Source organism: Zingiber officinale, chromosome 4B (genome assembly GCF_018446385.1).
Source record: "Zingiber officinale cultivar Zhangliang chromosome 4B, Zo_v1.1, whole genome shotgun sequence".
NCBI classification, from domain to species: domain Eukaryota; kingdom Viridiplantae; phylum Streptophyta; class Magnoliopsida; order Zingiberales; family Zingiberaceae; genus Zingiber; species Zingiber officinale.
The window spans coordinates 58,232,884-58,239,564 of record NC_055993.1 but is presented as its reverse complement, the minus strand read 5'-3'; the positions used below and the strand labels follow the sequence as shown (position 1 = coordinate 58,239,564).

Here is a 6,681-nt window from a genome sequence, read left to right as displayed (position 1 = left end):
AGATATATAGTCGGTATCTAATACCCATGAAGAAAAAATAGATAGATTGACCTCTATAACATATATACCTGAGGTAGAAGTCTCACTTCTCTTCTTTTTCAGTTCCTCTATATACAACTTGCAATTCCTCTTTCAGTGTCCGGTCTCACCATAGTGGAAGCAAATTCCTTCCTTAACAACCCCACCTTTGGGTTTCAATGCATGACTTTTGCCCTTGCCTTTGGCTTGGGTCTTACCCTTACCTTTGGGCTTCCATTTTCCTTTGCCCTTTGACACCATCAAAATGGTACTAGGTTTTACCTTCTTAAGATTGATTTCAATAGTTCTCAACATGCTCAACATCTCAGGTAATGGTTTGTCAATTTCATTCATGTTATAGTTCGTGATAAATTGACTGTAGCTCTCAGATAATGACTACAAAATAAGGTCAGTAGCCAATTCTTAGCCCAGTGGAAATCCCAATCTTTGTAGGTTCTCCACATACCTAATCATTTTGAGTATATAAGGCCCTATGGGACTTCCTTCTTGCATCTTGAATTGAAATAGAGCCTTAGAGATCTCAAATCTCTCATACCTTGCTTGTCCTTGCACTACAAAAAAGCACCTATATAGGAGGGGCAGTTATTTTTGTTAGTGCAGCGGGGTCGGCCAGAGGGGAGGGGTGAATTGCCTGCAAAATAAAATATACCCTCCTCGTATTTCAACTCTTAAAATAGCAATAGTAAAATCAAATCAAATAACAGAAAAGAAAGATAGAAGACTCAGCAATTTGACTTGGTTACAACCTAGATGGTTGTTAATCCAAGGCGGTTGAATAGCGCACTAAGAATCTCCTTCTCTAAAGGTGGAGAAGCCTTTTACACACTTAAAGAGCTCAAGAGTTGCTAGGAAATTGAATACAAAGTTGAATCAATAATTCCTAGCTCCAGGGGCCTTTATATTGCTCATGGAAATCCTATCTCGAGTCTTGAGGGCGCCTCTAAAGGGGTTGAGGGCGCCTCCAAGGGGATGAGCGGATAAAACTTTATCCGCTCATCAACGGCCAAGTTGGACAGGTCGAGGGTGCCCTCAAAGGCATTGAGGGTGCCTCCAAGGTGGTTGAGGGCACCCTCAATGTCATTGAGGGTGTCTTCAGCGTGCTGAAGTCGGAGGCGCCTCCAACAACTGTTGAGGGTGCCTCCAATTGGTTTTCCAGCACTTCTTCCTCTCCTTTTCAACTTTTGAAGTTTCGTTTGATTGGGTGATTGAGACAATCAAAATAGGGCTCACCCGAACTCAATTTCTAGCCTTCTCCTCGAGCAGGCTTCCGCCCTGGCCTCTTGTCTCTCGAACGTCACACACATTCTTCTCGTCCACCTGTGTACTCTTCCACAGCTCTTTCATCTTTCGGACGCACCGAGCCTGTCGACTCCCTTCCCGTGCCATCCTTCTTGCTAGCTGCATCTTCCGCTCGACTTCCTACGCTCCTAAGCTCTTGCACACTTAGACACAGGGATCAAAATCAAACAGGACCTAACCTTATATAGTTGATCACATCAAAACAACCATGGGGACCAACAATCTCCCTCATTTTGATGTGCATCAACCAAGTTCAAGTTAGAGAAAAAACAGACAAGAAGTAATTTAAAGAAATTACTAAACTAACATTTTAAGCATAAAGATTGCAATAATAGAATTTGTAATTTTCTAAGTAAAAAAATATTAACTTGTTCCTGTCCAAAAAATTTTTAAGTACAATTTTTTTAAAAAAAAATATTGACTCCCCCTAAACTTTTTCCTATCTCTCCCCCTTTGATCACAGTAAAAACGGGGTAGGAATTTTTCAAAATAAATTCTAAGTTAACAAAGAACTCTAACCTTTAGGCAATTTAAACAAAATATTTTTGAGAAATTCCAAAAAAATGTTAAAAAAAACTTATTAAAGCATTATCTAATTTATATTTTCATTCTTTATCAGTAATCTAATTAAATATTTTATTTGAATATTTTGGCTTCCAAGCAGTGGTGAGGCACTAGGCCTTCTTGGTTATTAGAGCAACAATCATTTTCTTAGACAAAGCCTCATAAAGAAATTAACTGTTTAATTTTTCTTGTTGAAAGCGCTAACTTACAAAAATTTAATCTAGAAAAGATTTTGAATCCAGTATAGGTTCCTTTCTACTGAATTAATCAAGTATTTAGGAGGTACATAACTTTTGGGAACTTTTCTAAGTTGTCCCTTATGTTTTCTAATATACCAATTCAACTTTCCATAAATTCTAAGCTTTGATTTTTGAAATTTGTTTGGTTTAAAGCATGCATCAGTTTTCAGATTTTCAATTTACATTTTCAAATTATCATTTTCTGATTTTAAATTATCATTTTCTGATTTTAAATTATCTAACATTAATTTTAAGTTAGCAATTTCTTTTTCTGATTTTACTAAGTCTTTTGTAAGAATTTTGATAAAATGAAAAGACTGTTTAGGGGTTAGAGTACGTACCTTACTTACCTCTATTTCTGATGCTCCCCCCTCATTGTAGCTTTCTTCTGATGATTCTCCCCTTCATCTATGCTCATCTCTAAGCTAGTTTCTTCTTTAATTTGATGGTTGTCAATCAATGCTACTCCTGAGAAGGCTTCGACTTCTGATTTGGAGGATGATGATTCATCCTATGTAGCCTTCAGGCTCTTGCGTTTAGAGGACATCGGTCTTTGAGACTTCTTTTTGTCCCTTTTCTATAATTTTGGACAGTCATCCTTGATGTGTCTTTCCTCATTATAGTTGTAGCATTGGACCGTCCTTATATTGTGTTAATGCTTTCTTGACTGCGATCTAAATTTATTAGTCTTAATAAACTTATTTAACTTTCTTACCAATAGCGCCACTTTAGTTTCGTCGATTGACGCTTCAGAGTCGGGATCGTCCATCTCGACTTGTAGGGCAACATTGAGATTCGACTTCTCTATTTGTTTAGGTTTTGCAATTCGAGATTCGTAAAGTTCAAAGGTAGAGAATAAATTTTCTAACGTACTTACCTCAAAGTCCTTAGAGATGTAGTATGTATCTACTAAGGACGTCCATTCTGGAGTCCTTTGGAAGGCGTTGAGCGCATACCGGATAGAGTCTCGATTTGTTACCGATTCTCCGAGGTTGTTCAGCTGGGTTATTAGTTCCTTGATTCTTGCTTGGAGTTGTGCTACCTTCTCGCCATTGTTCATCTTGAGATTTGTAAGCTGAGTCTGGAGAATGTTGCGCCTTGCTAACTTCACTTTTGAGGTGCCTTCGTGGAGCTCCAGGAATTTTTCCCAGAGGTCTTTGGTGGAGTCGTAGCTTCCGATCTGACTTACCTCCTGGGGTGGCAGAACGCTGAGCAGATGGAACTCTGCCTTTTTGTTGGCCACGAAATCAGCTTGTTCCTTTTTCGTCCAGTTGTATTCTTCCTTGTCTCTAGGGACTGCAAAACCATATTTCATAACTAAAAGAATATCAAATTCTATTTTGAAGAATACCTCCATTCGTCATTTCCATGTAGTGAAGTCTCTGTCGAATTTTGGGGGATGAATACTTGCACTAGCCATCATCTTGATCTTGATGCTTCAGCTAGCGGTCAGCCCTTCTGAGGCGGTCTGGCTCTAATCCACTTGTTAGTGCAGTGGGGTCGGCAAGAGGGGAGGGGTGAATTGCCTGTAAAATAAAATATACCCTCCTCATGCTTTCAACTCTTAAAATAGCAATAGTAAAATAAAATCAAATAACAAAAAAGAAAAAAAGAAGACTCAGCAATTTAACTTGGTTACAACCTAGATGATTGTTAATCTAAGGTGGTTGATTAGCACACTAAGAATCTCCTTCTCTGAAGGCGAAGAAGCCTTTTACACACTTAAAGAGCTCAAGAGTTGCTAGGAAATTGAATATAGAGTTGAATCATTAATTCCTAGCTCCAGGAGCCTTTATATAGCTTCTGGAAATCCTATCTCGAGTCTTGAGGGTGCCTCCAAAGGGGTTGAGGGTGCCTCCAAGGGGATGAGCGGATAAAACTTTATTCGCTCATCAACGACCAAGTTGGCCAGGTCGAGGGCACCCTCAAAGGCATTGAGGGTGCCCTCAATGTCATTGAGGGCGCCTTTAGCGTGCTGATGTCAGAAGCACCTCCAAGCCTGTTGAGGGCACCCTCAATGCCATTGAGGACGCCTTCAGTGTGATGAAGTCGGAGGCACCTCCAACAACTATTGAGGACACCTCTAGCTATTTTTCCAACACTTCTTCCTCTCCTTTTTAGCTTCTAAAGTTCTGTTTGATTGGGTGATTGTGGCCAACCGAAATAGGACTCACCCGAACCCAATTTCCTACCTTCTCCTTGAGCAGGTTTCCACCCCAGCTTCTTGTCCTTTGAACGTCGAGCACGTTCTTCTTGTCCACCGATGTACTCTTCCGCAGCTCTTTCATCCTTCGGACACACCAAGCTCATCGGCTCCCTTCCCGTGCCGTCCTTCTCGCTAGTTGTGTCTTCCACTCGACTTCCTGCACTCCTAAGCTCCTGCACACTTAGACACAGGGACCAAAACCAAACAGGACCTAACCTAACTTGGTTGATCACATCAAAACAACCACGAGGACCAACAGTTTTAACTTTTAAGAGTGGTTTTCAACTGTTCCTACACTTTTATCAATGGTTTGAAAACCGCTCCTCTTGTTATCATCCCTATATCCTATAGAAGCGATTTTCGTAACCGTTAGTAAGAATTAAAAAATTGTTCCTATTATACTTTATATGTATGGTTTGAAATCGATCTTACATGTTGTACATATAACAATGATATCAAACCACTTCTATATATATATATATATATATATATATATATATATATATATATATATATATATATATATATATATAGGAGTAGTTCAAATCACTCTTAAATTTTTTAGGTGTTAGAATGGTTTTAAACCACTTCTATATGCCATAGATATAAGAGTGATTTTGAAATGCTATTAATGCTAGAAATTAAGGAGCGATTTGAAATCGTTCCTAAATGGAGGTATAACAACACATCAGAATGCTATTAAAGTTTGAAATTTAGGAATAGTTCAAACCACTCTAGAACATGTTGGATGTAAGAACAATTTCAAACCACTCCTATACGCCATATATATATAAGTGATTTCAAAATACTATTGATGCTAAAAATTTAGGAGTGACTTCAAACCACTCTTAAATATCATGGGTATAAGTGCACTTCAAACATGGTTAAAGAGCGCTTTCGAAACGCTGTTGATTCTTTAAATTTAAGAGCAATTTCAAACCACACCTAAATGCCATGAGTATAAGGGCACTTTAAAACATTGTAAAGTTAGAATTTAGAAGCAATTCAAACCATTCTAGCTCTAAAATCCATTAGTTGTATAAACAATTTTCAGCTAGAGCCCAATAGGTGTAAAAACAATTTTCAACTCATTAAAGAAGAAAATCTAATTGTATATTCTTCAAAGATCTCTACTCAAATACATTTTGCAAACTTAATATGATAAGTCCAAATAAAAGCCTCCATATGCCATTTTCAAATTAAAAGTTATAGCGAGTTACAGAAACTTCCATCCTCCAAAATATTTTCAACATTTTCAATATTGTTCAATCTCAGAGGTGTTCTGACTCCAATTTCTACAAGAACATTTAGTTTCTTTATTGAGATTGATGACTTCTGGTGTTGTTTCCTTACTTTTGAGAGCCAAGATCTGCACATTTCCTCAGAGTTATTCATGTCCTAGTAGTCATTTTTAAAAATTCTCAATTTACCTCATATTGGAGTTCTTGTTGTGTTGTTTTAGGGTCTCATTCTGTGATCTGAGTGCATCAAATTGGGTCTTGAGCAACTCATAATTCATCTCCAGCTGCTTGGTCTTCCACCTAGCCCTCCTATTCTAGAACCAAATGGCCACCTGCCTTAGATGCAGCCCAAGCGCGGTTGCCAACTACAGTTTCCTCTCTGACTCCAGTTTGTTTCCCTACAACTTGAAGCTCCTCTCCAGTGCCCTCACCTATTCCGCGTTCAACCGCCTCCTCTTCTCCCCTGCTTGCCTGTCATCATCAGAGAGCTCATCCTTGGCCATTGCAATGTTGTGTATGTCATCACTTGCATTACCGATCCCAACCCGACATGGACATGGATCTTTATCCTCGTACGGGATAGAGCAGTGGAGTTGTAGCTGTAGCAAGATTAATTGATAGTGATTGAGTTAAAATTTGAAGGAGAAAGCAAGGCTCACCAGTGAGGTATTGCAGGTTGTGGCATGGAGGCATGGCTGGTGCAGGGAGTTGTCAGTGTTCAGCTTCATGGGGCGGTTGGAATTGTAGCACCTACTTCATTTGCTCTTAAAGTCCTATGCGATCTCATGCACCAGGCACAGGAATGACAACTTTTAGATCAGCAACTCCATGCTATTCTAGTACTTCCGGATCCCTCCCTCAGCGCCACTGTGCCTAGAAAGAAGTGGTGTGGCTTCTTTACACCGCCAATCGCAAGATCCAACTTCCTTGGCATCTTGCCGCCAATAGACTTCGCGCTATCTGCTTCGTCCGAATCACCATTGTGCATTTGTAGAAGAATGTGAGATTAGATGTGATGAAAAGTGGCATGCTTCAATAGAAGAATGTCGAGATTAGGGTTGGATGCGATGAAAAGGGGCATGTGTTTAAGTAG

At 39.3% G+C, this 6,681-nt stretch overlaps 1 pseudogene; it reads right to left on the bottom strand.

Moving 5' to 3' along the window:
* Nucleotides 1-798: 798 nt before the first annotated feature.
* LOC121978272 lies at nt 799-6,316 on the bottom strand (annotated as a pseudogene).
* Nucleotides 6,317-6,681: the final 365 nt, after the last annotated feature.